The sequence below is a fragment of the Erpetoichthys calabaricus genome, chromosome 3, assembly GCF_900747795.2.
Source record: "Erpetoichthys calabaricus chromosome 3, fErpCal1.3, whole genome shotgun sequence".
In the NCBI taxonomy this organism is placed as follows: Eukaryota; Metazoa; Chordata; class Cladistia; order Polypteriformes; family Polypteridae; genus Erpetoichthys; species Erpetoichthys calabaricus.
The window spans coordinates 34322674-34336969 of NC_041396.2; the positions used below are offsets into that span (position 1 = coordinate 34322674).

Here is a 14296-nt window from a genome sequence, read left to right on the forward strand (position 1 = left end):
AGGTACAGAAATCTATTCCAATTCTTTTCATGCACCAAGTGTTATTTAGACATTAATGGGATGTACAAATTGAGCATTGCAGTCACACTACATAAAGCACTGTGTCCCTTTTCTTTTCCAGGAATCTAACAAGTTTAACACTGAGAAACTATGATTCTTCTAGAAAGTCCAAGATGGTGTTTTTGAAAGAGTGAAAGCTTCTTCTTAGTGTGTGAACATCTTTTCCCTCTTGTATGACCCGCTCACCCCAATTCTGTGGCCATCAGTTCATGTTGCCTTTTTTAGTGCCTTGAACATTACATCTAGAAATGCCTTGGTCACATGAAAGGTAATAAGCAGAGCTAATTTCCTACCCGTAGAATATGCCACCTCCTTACCTTTGCCAAAATGCCACCTGTAGCCACAATGGAGCATGCTCAAAGAATGTTTGAATGTAACTTGTTTGTGTGGCCTAGGGTTTATTATACTCGTCACATTGTTCCATGTTCTTAATGATAATTGCACTTATGTAATGCTTGTGATGTTTGATTGAATTTCACTGCCTTTTTTCCTCATTACAGTCAGTTTATAGGTGTGTTTTTTTATTCAGAATTATTTAACATAAATGGACCTGTACTTCGTAGTAAATATATTTATTTTCTGTATTATTAGATTATTTTTAAGCCATGTCATATTTAAATGGTATTTAAGTGATTCTGTAGTCCATGTCTGTTTATGTTTAGATGGGGCTGAAAATGATTACGTGAAAAATCATAAACTAAAGGCGGGACATTAAGTTTAGGTAGGAGTACAAAATATTTCCAATCATCTAAGAATTGCTGGCACAAAAGTTTTCGCTTGTGTGCAAATGTTTTTCTAAGTAACATTTTATTATTGAAATCTTTATGATTAATTTGAAAGCATTTTGAGTGAACATACCCAGTGATGTTGCCTCTAAAGTTGCACAGATGTCTAGGTAGAGAAATAATTTACTAAACTGTTAATAATGCTGAGTGTAGGAAACCATATCTACCAAATTTAAAGTGTGCCTGTTTTCACTTACCGATTATGTAGATTTTTAAGATTTATCATTTTACTAACCAATGTTTAATTTAGTATTTTGCTGCTAGTAATTTCTTGCCAGTCCTTCCCAGGTGTGTGTGGGTTTTCTTTCCGTTATCACCAAAGATGTGCACATTGCATTCATTGGCAGTTCCAACTGGCCCCATGTGAGTGTGAAAAAACAATAATCTTTTTCTGTAATGAATTAGAACATTTTTTATTCTCATGTTTTTTTTTGAAGAAAAAAGATAAAGTTCCTAACACAATAGACTTCAATGGGTACCAGCTCAGAAGAAAAAACAAACAGTATCAAAACATCCATGGGGGAAAAAAAAATCTCAAGTTACTCCTGTTATATGATCCACGTATCGGGTATTGCAGGCCTATGCGCACAATGCCCCAAACACACACACATTTTCTAAAATCTTCTTAAATGAACCACTTGCTTAATGTCTTTTTGTGAATGGCTGAGGAGCGCTGTCAAACCAAAATGATCTTTTGAATTAAGGTCTCGAATGCTCAATCAGTTGTTAGCCAATGTTCCTGCCAAGTAATAGTGCATTTGCTTTATGTCGTATCCAAATTTCAAAGCATGATCTGAGAGAGAAGTACTGTTAGATATTAAAGGTTAAAGAAATGATAGTGAAAACATTATCAGGTGGAATTTATGCCACATATACTATATTGTCATACCTGAGGTTCTCCATCAAACAAAACATCAATTCAGCATTGTAGTTTCACATTCTGCTGCTCAAAAAACCATAAATACAGTTTTCAGGCTTAATGACCAACGAATAAGTGGAAGGGCAGTCTGTAATAAAAAGCTTGATTGTGTTGTGCTCTCCATAAGAGGATTTCCAGAAGTGGTTTATTTAACAATATTTTATCAAAAAATAATGTTTTTGAGACATTGTGAGCATTGGACTAGATACCTGACAATTGGATTATGTGACTTGATGAAGTTCAGATTTTTTTTATGGATATTTTATATTATTTGGTGTTTGTAGAACATTGAGGGACTGGCGATCTGTCCAGGGATTGGAACAGCCATGTGTCCCATACATGCTGGGATAGGCACTAGTTTCTTCTTATACCTGCCCTGGATAAGTAAGTTAAAAACATGGATGGGTCCCCATTGAAGCCTATTGCTCTAGTAACTTTATCATCTCCATTCTCCATAAAAACATTAGATTAACATTTTTTTTGACAATTGCTAAAAACAACATGAGTTAAGTACCAGATTTTTAAAAAATGTATCATTTTTGGTGGGAGTATTCATTTAATGCTACAAACCCCAGCTTTGCTGGAGCTGTAAACGTGTGTCAGGCTAGCCAAAGTTTGGAGGGGTAGAAACACAATGGCAATCATTTTACCTTTATCTGCGAAAAGTATTCATTACTTTTCAGTTATCTTCATTATGTTATGACTTCTTAATGTTGTGTTCTACCCATTGTCTGCTCAAAACATAACCTTATGTGAGACCACCTCTGTTCAGAATGGTAAGATCGCCACTTTAGAGTTAAAAAGACAGAACATTAAGAATGATAACAATGTTAACAGAAAGGTTTAAAAAATATCCACATTTTATATATATATATATATATATATATATATATATATATATATATATATATATAATATATAAACTTTTAAAGAGAAATTTAATTCTGAAAACTTTTCCATATTTTTGATGGCACAGCAAATTCCACACATTTAAATAGTACAGCAAAGTTTAGTGTTGATGTGCATTATATTGTAGTCCTATTTCATTTTTTTTAATGGTACCACTTATTGTGTAGTAGACTGTTTATTTTATTTGCACTAATTCATTTGAAAATGGGTCATGCAAGCATTAATGGTCTATCTGTTTAAGTGTGGAAATTTGGCCTCCTGATTTACTTTCAAAACCTTGTTGGAAATATGGCTATAAATTCATTGGTATCATGGTGTTTTGATTTTATTTACACATCTGGGTATTCCATTTAGTGAGACAAATTCTCCAAATAACTTGCTTACTGTGCACTGCATTGCAAGTGAGTGTGTGTTTTTCAGTTCTTTTTAATAACTTAAGTTTTCCAAACTTTTAATTTGAGCAAGTGAGATACACAGCAAGTAATTTTTGAACAACAGATTGTGCTTTGTATGACCTTAATTATGGAATAGCAACTACTAAAGACATTTTTTCTAATTAACAAAATTACATGTTTCAGCAAAAACGGTGATCCTGCATCTCAGTAGTCATGTTGACTGCATTATGTACTGGTATTTATTCAGTGATGTACTTTCAATTGTTGATATACCTACCACTGTTATGAAGAATTGCCTTTGTAAATATTATGATAGTGTTTATATGAAGGACACTTTCTAAAATATGTAAAAATGTATCCTTTGATATATCATGCTGTGCTCATGTTTTGCACATTGGCCTGCACTGTTACCTTAGCCAGTTTAAAAATGTGTTTAATAAGAAAAGCACAACAGAGGCACAGTATATTTCAATCAAATGGTTTTATATTAAAGTGCTGACAAAATAGAAATTTAATTTTGTCACATTAATCAGTGTAGCTGAACTGTACATTATTTTTCATGCTGAATTTAGATATTTAATCTGAATTTTTCAATCACGCAAGGATTTTAAGTGGCACATGTTTAAAATTCACAATAAACGTAGGCTTAGACTATATACTCTATACATGCTTGGAGCAGCTTACCTAAAAAGGTATGAGTATACAATTTTCTGCTGTACCTGGCCTCAAGAATATTACTGTTAAGGGTCCAGCAGTAGTCCACAGGTATACAGGAACTCCACTAGCCTTGGTATCACTTTTCCATTTTAGAAATGTCCTGTTGAAACTGTTTGCCATGCTCGTTGCTGACCGCGTACTGAATCATTTGTGGGAAATAAAACTACGCAAACAGCCACAGCACCTAGCAAGCATTTGCTAGGCACATCTTCTTTGAGCATTGCTTCATTCACTACACTTCTACAGACGGATGTCAATTGCGTAAACCAGCACACCCTATTTCTCTATCAGCGCTGTGGTGAAACTAGGGATGTGGTGCATTAGAATGTGCCATTCGCTAGACTGTTATTAATGAAAATTACTAACAAATATAAAGTTTACTTTATCACCAAATTTCAATTAAATCCACCAAGGCATTTTTAAGAATTTGGAGTATTTAGTTTTTCTTTCATTAACCCTAAATGTTGATATAGCAAAATGTCCTTTCTTAGCAGATGTCAGCTGCCCTAGATATAACGTTCTACTAAATTTCTGCTTTTAAACTAAAAATAGTGTTTTTGTTGGTGAGTGGGTGAGACACTTTACATTATCAATATATATATAATGCAAAGTTGACTAACTTAGTCAGTCACTCATCAACCAAACATTATTTCCTATTAGGTTAAAAAAATTAAATATGATAGCATGGTACATCTAGGGCAGTAGGTATCCACTAATAAAAAACATTTCGATAAATCTACATTTAGGGGTTATAAAAACACCCCACAATAGAAAAACTAAATATTCCAAAATCTCAAAAACACTTTGTGACTTGATTGAAATATAGTGACATTATAGAAAAAAACCTAATTAACAGACCTGTGTTTTAATATTTTTTGATAATAATGTTGTAGTAATTGGGCTGTTCTTGGGCACCACATTCTTTATTGGCTGAACCCTGAAAGTGAAGGTGCAGAAAAATGCAGCTTGAAGTTCATGTAAATTACCTCTGTGACTACAAGAGCATCACTGAACAACCTGTGGCAGTAATCATAGAGTTAAATTGGGACTGGCAGCAAGCGAAGAAGTTGAGATGTCCTGCATAGGATAAAGAGAGTGGGTGATGTACAGAGTGGAAAATGAGCTGCAAAGTGAACCAAGAATGAATTAACTGAAACTCAAATGAGATGAATTTTAGCACCCGCACTATAACTGTCAACTGCATTCCAGCCGCCATGGCTGTTAGTGACTGTAAATAGTTCTTGTTTCGCGAGTAGCAAAAGTTTAAACAATAGCAAAACTCAGTTAATAGGTCCTCCACAATCTCAAGAGAGAAGGGCTGGATGATATATATAGTTTATGTTATTATTTCTTATGACTTTTTCTCTTCTGTAGTCTTTACGCCTCTCCTGTTTTAAACTTCACACCTTCATAAAAATATTTTCTCTTGGTTGTCTACATTTGAGACTGCAGTGTCATCTTTCCCGTACTCACGAAAAGGTCACTACAAAACAATCACAGGGGAAAACCAAATGCAGTACTGACATTTACAGCTTTTCACTCTCACAGTACTGCCGCTTTTCACAAAGTCCCCTTGTACTCATTCTAATTACACATTTCCATCTGCAGACTTTGAAGGAGGACCCAACACTCCTTCCTTCTGAAATGGTTTACATTTACGTTTATGCCTGCAGACTTTAATCCACAAAACCCCCTCCCAAATTGTGTAAGAAGCCTCCAAAACATACTACTCTTCCACTTCAACCAATAGACAAAACAACTTCAAAATTAAAAATGTTCCATTCATTGCATGGGCCACCTAAATGTGCTGCCTGTGAATATCATTGCTGTTTGTAATAAGTTAAAGTAAAACATGATTCAGTGTACAATTTTGTCTGCCTGTGTGTATGACAAAAAAAAAAAAATACAAGCTTGCACATACAAATGAGGGTGGTAGATCGAGCAAAGAATGAACGGGTCTGAGTGGAGCAGGGATCCGGATCCCTTTCCTTCCACGGCTTCAGCAAGCTCACATGATAAATCCACTCGCTCAGTCGACGGTTGGGCTTTTTCACTAAATAATCAACGAGTCCTTTTCTCTCCTTAATTTCGTAAGGTCCTTGCCAGTGGACAAGTCATTGGAATGAGAGGTTGGAACCAAGACCATGACTCAATCCCCTGGTTGCAATTCTCGGATGATGGTGCCACAGTCATAATCGCAGGCCTGTGCTGCATGCACTTCCTCCATGTGACTTTTTAAGATTGGTCGAATTTTTCCAAATCTATTGCGTAATTGTGCAATATATTCTAATATATTGGTAGAGGGAAGAGCCTTTCCTTCCCATCCTTCTTTTAAAATATCCAATATTCCCCTGGGTTGTCGTCCATATAGTAATTCAAACAGTGAGAACCCCGTAGAGGCTTGGGGGACTTCCCAATATGCAAAGAGAACGAGGGGGAGGAGCTGATCCCTGTTTTTCCCGTCCCCGCTGACCACCTTGCGAAGCATTTGTTTGAGAGTCTGATTAAAACTCTCTAAGAGACTGTCGGTTTGAGGATGATACACCGCGGTCCTTAAGTGCTTTATTTTAAGTAATTTGGCAGTCTTCCTGAACGTCTCTGAGGTGAAAGGCATCCTTTGATCCATAAGGACTTCTTTAGGGATGCCAACACGCGTGAGGACCCCCTCCCAAATCGTGTAAGAAGCCTCCAAAACATGCTACTCTTCCACCTCAACCAATAGACAAAACAACTTCAAAAAAAAAATGTTCCATTCATTGCATGGGCCACCTAAATGTGCCACCTGTGAATATCATTGCTGTTTGTAATAAGTTAAAGTAAAACATCATTCAGTGTACAACTTTGTCTGCCTATGTGTATGGCAAAAAAAAAATACAAGCTTGCACATCCAAATGATGAAAAACATGAAATGCGTAAGTGAAGAACAAAAGAAAAAAATAATAAACATCTAATAATATATACTCTCAATTCACATTATTATATCTGATTACCTGTTTCAATTAAAAAAATACCATTAACAAAGGCCAAGGTATCAGTCACAAGGAAAACCAAGAACTGATCTACAGCAGGCATGTTTTTCTCCCTGGCAATTGTATGTAGCTTGTTCAACAGTAAGGAACTGCAGTGAACTAATAATGTTAGTTGGTAAAAGGAAATACAAATATTATATATGCAGAAAAGTAGTTAGTCACATAGTATTTCTCATTCGTCAGATTAGCTGGTGGCCCATTGTCCTAAAACAGTTATTACTACATGTTTAACTAAAAAAAAAGAAACATAAACTCAAAATCTGTCGGTGTTAGAAGAATTTTGAGTACATTTCTGAAATCAGCATGAAAGAGGTACTTTTAAAACTCCACTAAGTTGATCTGTGACAGAATCTTTGTTCACCAATGTTATTCTTTAACTGGTATATTAATGTATTTTTATGTTGCAGAATGTGGAGTGACCTGCACATCATAGTCTTGATTTTTTTAATATGCAAATGTGTATAGACAGCTTGTTTTTGCAATTTCTGAGTCACGGTTTTTGTATTTCTGAGACTTCATTTTGTTCTTATCTATTGTAATGTTAAATAAACACCTTTTTTAGAACAGATGTTTCTCTGTGTTACCAGTTAACTGAAGCCCCAGGTCTGGACAAAGAAAAGCAACCCCATGGCACCATGGTTGCTCTTTTATACCCCTCTCCTGATTGGTACCTTTCAACAGTGAGATACCATTCATGTTTTCAAAGCTGTTTGCAGACCATGGCTTTTGTAGTAGGATATGCAAAGAAGATGCCAGCACAGTCCTATAGGAACAGCTGAACTTTATTTGGAGGCAATCAGAGTTACTGTGTATACTAATTATTATTTATGGTGAGCTTGAACATGAATGTCAGACTTTGAGCACAGCCACAATCTTAATTATTGTATTCTGGGCTCACTTATGCATCAGTTTTTGTTTTTTTTTCTTTCCATAAACTGTTTCTGATTTGCTTTCACCCTCTTTGTATTGGTCACGCTTTCACAATAAAGGTTGGAAAAGTTCTGACATGATTTATCTGGGTTTCATTTTTTTTCCATCTCAAAAACCTGCCATGTTAACAGTGGTGTGTAGACCTTTTATATTCACTTTATGCTGTACACAGATGTAATGGCTAGCAACATGCATAACCACTATCAAGACAGGAAGGAAATGTTCATGATTAGAGCAAAACGTTTTGAGTTGGAATTCACAGGGGCTGTTCTACAGTGAAAATGTAAGTGGCCAAAGATTGGCTGCTGTGTATGAAAATAGTGAAATACAGGTTCCTAGCATATTATATGTTTATTGTTTCAGGCAGCATGATGCAGACAATCACAAAATCAAATGTTGTTCTATTATTGGGTTTCTAACGCTAGAACTGTTTTGTCAGTTCTCAAAGATAATACAAAATCTGACTGGCTTTAGATATTTATAACAGAAGGAAATATTGCAACCGTTGAGGAAATTACAATGGAGAATCACTGAGTGACAGTGCATTTAATAGTAGTGCATGTAATAGGATTGCATGGTATACTGGTACTGGAGAAGTATCAAAACCCCATCTTTTAAAAATGGTACACTACCAGCATTTGGGATTTTTCACTATCGAAGTAAATGTCAGCTTTCCTCTCAATCTCCCACCCTCCAAACTCTCCCAAAATACTCAGCTATTGCAGTTTTGGATCATTAACTCTACTACATGAAACTACATACTTCAACACAATCAGAAATTAATGGGAGGACAACCTCCCCCTTGCTTCAGTGCGATCAGAACTTCATAGGAGGCCCTCACCTGCTTGCTTCACCGTGATCAGAATTTCATGGAGGACCAATTGCTTTGGTGTGATTTGGACTTCATGGCTATCAAGAGGGAAGTGGTGCATTGTACAGAGCGCCAGGGAGGCTGGAATAAGATGGTGGGTTTTGGAGTTATCCGTTATTTGCTTCAGAAAGCAATGTCCAAAAGCTGGTATCGATATCTAAGCCTAACACTGACCCAGCAGTAGATGGGAACAAGCCCAAAAAATTGTGTTTGTTCTATTCACCCAGATTGCCCAGAATAGTATGAGTGAATGTAGCTTTTTTTGTTGCAGCCACTTTCTTAAATAATAACCAGTTATTTCTGCTAATGAACAGACTTCTTTTACCTTAACTTTAACTAACTTGGTTTCTAAGATTCAGATGATTTAATCCTTTCTTTCTTATTCCTTAACCATTCAAAAAAAAACTTTGGATTTAATTCATTTTGTTATGTCAACTTTTCCTTATAAATAAATTAAGGAAATAACTGCTTACAAATATGTACTCTTTACTAATATATCTACTTTATTTTAACATAATGAAATGAATGAAACCACTTTGGATTTTTTTTTTGGTGTCATAGTTTTTCACCAAAATAAATTAAGCAAATTCTCCTTAAAAATATGTTGTTTACTAAATACTGAATATTTTTTACATAATGAAATGACTTAAATCACACTTCATTAATGATAAATTGAGGCTAACCCAATCAATACTGCATCATTTAAAAGTTAAGTATTTGGTGGTTCCTACATATTCACATAATGTAAACAAGATCTGAACCAAGGCCCTGACTCTGTGTGGGCTTCTTTCGAAAAGAGTAGGATGGACCCCGATGTTCTGACTAAGTGGCTCACCAAGACCTGGTCATTCTGGCATTGCCTAACTGTCTCTCTCGCCACTTTATAGCTAATGTGTGCTGAGCATACTGGCGTGATAATGGCTGCTGTCACATCATCCAGGTGGGTGCTACCCATTGGTGGTGATTGAAGTGGCTATGCCTTTGTCTATGTAAAATGCTTGGCGTTACAAGAAATGCACTATATGAACATAATTATTATTCTTATTATTACTTTATTCGATTGCAGTTTTTTGTGTAACCTTAACATTCATTACAACGTTGTATTGGAAACCAAGAAAAAGATGCTCTTCTGATGTAGGGTTGGCAACGTGTACCAAAAAATGTCTCATAAATGGTCTTCCACAACTACACAAAGCCCATGGCATTTGGGGAAAATAAAAAGTCAATTTACTAAATGTTTTGAACTTACCAACTCCACAAAGATAGGCAGAGCTCTTATAGTTTGGAGGAGGAACGATCTCCTCAGTCTGTCAGTGGAGCAGGACGGTGACAGCAGTCTGTCGCTGAAGCTTCTCCTCTGTCTGGAGATGATCCTGTTTAGTGGATGCAGTGGATTCTCCATAATTGATAGGAGCCTGCTCAGCGCTGATGTCAAACTGTCCAGCTCCATGCCAACAATAGAGCCTGCCTTCCTCACCAGTTTGTCCAGGAGTGAGGCGTCCCTCTTCTTTATGCTGCCTCCCCAGCACACCACCGCGTAGAAGAGGGCGCTCGCCATGTTTTGGGTAGTAAAAAAGTAAGTCTCTCGGACGGATTCAGCCTCTGTTCAAAGAAAATAATCGGATTGCTTTGGTTCAACATAAATTGTGCTATTGTGACATCTAACAAATTTAATGTAGTGCAACTATAAATAGTTAAGTTATGCCATCAGAAGTCATTATTTGAAGTTAAATTAACTTGAATTAATGCATAAAGTGAACAACCTTAGTCACTCATTTTTTTGAACTCGGAAGCCAAATGATAATGAGATGAAAAGTGGCATAGCCAGCTAACTCAAGTGTTTCAAAATCAGTTCCTGGTGGGCCAGCATTTTCAGTCCAACCAGTTTCTTAAGTAGAATTGCTGTTCATGAAACCTCACAGTGGTCCCACACCAGGCATTTTCCCAGCTTGTTGATTTCTTTTGTCCTGAGAGTGTTATCAAAATGTTTTGTGGACCAGAACAAATCAATATTGCTCAGAATTTTTTTGCGTGATGGGCACATTATTGGAACTGAGCTCCAGATTGCTGCTCATCTGTTGATGTGCTGTGCGTCTCATTCTCATGTACATTCTAGTTAAGTGAAAAGAAAAAATGTGGTTTGTGAATATTAAAATGCAAGCCAATTCAAATATAAGGCAGATATATGTTACACTGATTACAGCAATGAACTAATTTAGAAAGTGGCTGGAATGACAAACCTGCAGCAACAGTGTCTCTCCAGGATCTGCGCTTAACACCCCTTTTATATGAGTTTTAAAAATAAATTGGGGTGGAGAACTTGAAGGCCAACTACTACAAACTTCTGACTCGGTATGACGGCCATGTAGGATGCTCTTTTTAAAAAGAATGATTCAAGATGTGCATTCAGGCAGATGGTTTCCTGATAATGTCATCTACATCAGAATCGCCAGCCTAATCAAGCATGGTATGAAAACTAAAGACTTATGGCACATCCCTTTCCTTTTTTAGAAACTGGCTATTCTAAATGGGTTGGGTGAAGTAACAGGAAACGTTACCACATGATAACCTCTGAGAACTGTGGTCACGCCCTGTAAAGTTACAATTTCAAATGAAATGCTTGTAAAGCCAAGTTTTTTTTGGCTGTAGCTGAAACATTAGCATGTGCAGCTTTGAATGTCTGGAGCCGCTGCGATAAATCTAAAGATTCCCTTATAAGGCGGTCTGTGTACACTCAACAGTTTCTCCTGTTCAGGATGGATGGAGCTGAGCAGCTGCATTGTTACAGTGTAACCACACTTACTGTGGCTGTCTGGCTCAAACTGCAGGATTGAAGAGTGTTTTTAAGGAGCCCATTCTCCTCATCAATAACAACTGGTTCATAACTCTCAACATTCAAAGCTCACTTAGCTTTGTGGGATCCTCGTGGATTTCTCCCAGGGTCGAAAAAGGCTACCATGAATCTAGCAATCAGTTTGATAACCCTCCCTGTTGCATTTTTAAAGTACAGGAAGGCACTGGTTAGTACTGCTCTGGAGCTCAAAGTTTAAATCTCAAACTGGTCTGTGAAGTTCTTTCTCCCAAGTATAATACAATACATCCATCCATCCATTATCCAACCCACTGAATCCGAACACAGGGTCACGGGGGTCTGCTGGAGCCAATCCCAGCCACACACTAGGGCCAATTTAGAATCGCCAATCCACCTAACCTGCATGTCTTTGGACTGTGAGAGGAAACCCACGCAGACACGGGGAGAACATGCAAACTCCACGCAGGGAGGACCCGGGAAGTGAACCCAGGTCCCCAGGTCTCCCAACTGTGAGGCAGCAGCGCTACCCACTGCGCCACTGTGTGGCCCTCAATACAGTACAATACAATACAATTTATTTTTTGTATAGCCCAAAATCACACAAGAAGTGCCGCAATAGGCTTTAACAGGCCCAGCCTCTTGACAGCCCCCCAGCCTTGACTCTCTAAGAAGAGAAGGAAAAACTCCCAAAAAACAAACCTTGTAGGGAAAAAATGGAAGAAACCTCGGGAAAGGCAGTGGGTGTCAAAAAGAAGGGGGTCAGTACAATACAATACACGGAACAGAACAAATCCTCAATACAGTATAAAAATAAAAATTTTAGAAGTACGGAGTAGAATTTAACAGTAGGTGATATCACATAATATGATTTGGATTTGTTTAGAGTCCTGGAGACCTCATTCATCAAGCTGCCTCCCCTATCTGGCTATTCCACAGCTGAAATAGCGCTAATCCAATGAAAGGACCCCTCTTTCCCACGATTCCTGCGATCCTTCATCAGGGATGACTTTACCTTAGGCAGGCAAAAGAACTTGGCAGGTGGGTCGTGGCTCCAAGTGCCACACTTGAGTACCAAGAAGAGAAACAGAATAGATGAGGATTAGTATCCAATTATAACTATCAAGGTGAATGGCGATTCTAAATTGGTCGTAGTGTGTGCTTGGTGTGTGGGTGTGTTTGTGTGTGTCCTGTGGTGTGTTGGCACCCTGCCCGGGATTGGTTCCTGCCTTGTGCCCTGTGTTGGCTGGGATTGGCTCCAGCAGACCCCCGTGACCCTGTGTTCGGATTCAGCGGGTTGGAAAATGGATGGATGGATGGATGTTACTTATGTTTTAGTGCTAATGACTAACAACAGAGATGCAGTCTGTACAGTTAATCAGCAGCTCTAGTCAGGGTGTGCTAAACTGAAGTAGTGAGTCTTAAGCCGGGATTTAAAAGCTGAGACTGAAGGGGCATCTCTTATAGTAGCAGGCAGACCATTCCACAGTTTCGGGGCCCTGTAACTAAAAGCTCGACCTTCCATTGTTATTTTATTAATCCTTGGAACCATAAGCAGACCGGCATCTTGAGATCTTAATGTGTGCTCTTGTTTGTAAGTCATGATAAGTTAAGACAAGTAACTCAAAGGAATGCCTCCTAAGTACTTCCAGTAAAACCTGTGAGGCTATCGCTATATTTTTCAATCAAAAAATTGATATTAGAAATAACATAGTATATCTCCCAAACACTAAGGATCCTCCTAAACTCCAGTATTCCGTTATAAACAAATTAAACTCTTTCACTAGGATAGATTTACCTGATTTACATAAAATAATTTCTCAACTGAAACCCTCACCCTGCGTCCTTGACCCAATACCAACAAATTTTTTCAAAGAAGTATCGAGCGTGCTAATTGATAATATTCTTGACATAGTAAATTCAATCATTAGATACGGGGGTCTTCCCAGACTGTTTTAAGACTGCTGTAGTTAAACCCCTAGTTAAGAAAAATAATCTCGACCCCTCTGCTATTGAAAATTTTAGACCCATTTCTAACCTGCCTTTCTTAAGTAAAATTCTAGAGAAGGCAGTCATTATGCAGTTAAATGAGCACCTCAATAAACATGCTATTCTTGATAAATTTCAGTCAGTCACAGCACAGAAACTGCACTCGTTAAAGTAGTAAATGATTTCTGGGAAAATGCAGACAGAGGCCATTTATCTGTTCTCATCTTCTTAGATCTGAGTGCCGCATTTGACACCATTGATCATAATATTCTTAGAAATCGCCTTAGTCAATGGGTGGGCCTCTCTGGCAGTGTCTTAAATTGGTTTGAATCCTACCTGGCAGGGAGAAAATTCTTTGTTAGTTGTGGTAATTACAACTCGAAGACACATGATATCCTATATGGTGTTCCACAAGGCTCTATCCTGAGTCCGCTGCTCTTCTCAATCTACATGCTTGTGTTAGGTCAGATTATCTCGGGGCACAATGTGAGCTACCACAGCTATGCTGATGACACACAGCTGTATTTATCAATAGCACCTGATGACCCCGATTCTCTTGATTCACTAACACAATGTCTGACTTGTATTTCAGAATGGATGAATATTAACTTTCTCAAGCTAAATAAAGAGAAAACTGAAATCTTAGTGATTGGCAATAATGGATACAATGAGGCTATTAGAAATAAACTGGATACATTAGGATTAAAAGTCAAGACGGAGGTAAAAAGCTTTGGGGTAACTGTTGACTGTAATCTGAATTTTAAATCGCATATTAATCAGATCACTAGGACAGCATTTTTTCACTTAAGAAACATAGCAAAAGTTAGACCTCTTATATCATTGAAAGATGCTGAGAAATTAGTTCACGCTTTTGTTTTCAGTC

At 37.5% G+C, this 14296-nt stretch overlaps 2 protein-coding genes across 2 annotated transcripts in view; both read left to right on the plus strand.

Moving 5' to 3' along the window:
* The window catches only part of LOC114644297 (complement component receptor 1-like protein), a 109154-nt gene extending 106542 nt beyond the window's left edge, over window positions 1–2612 (plus strand). The window contains exons 18-19 of the mRNA XM_051924815.1: window positions 1–2; window positions 122–2612. The exon at window positions 1–2 is cut by the window's left edge and continues 59 nt beyond it. The gene's annotated coding sequence lies outside the window, so the exon portion shown is untranslated. The remainder of the gene's footprint in view (window positions 3–121) is intronic.
* The window catches only part of LOC114647906 (C4b-binding protein alpha chain-like), a 522597-nt gene that overhangs the window by 431697 nt on the left and 76604 nt on the right, over window positions 1–14296 (plus strand). The window lies entirely within an intron of this gene.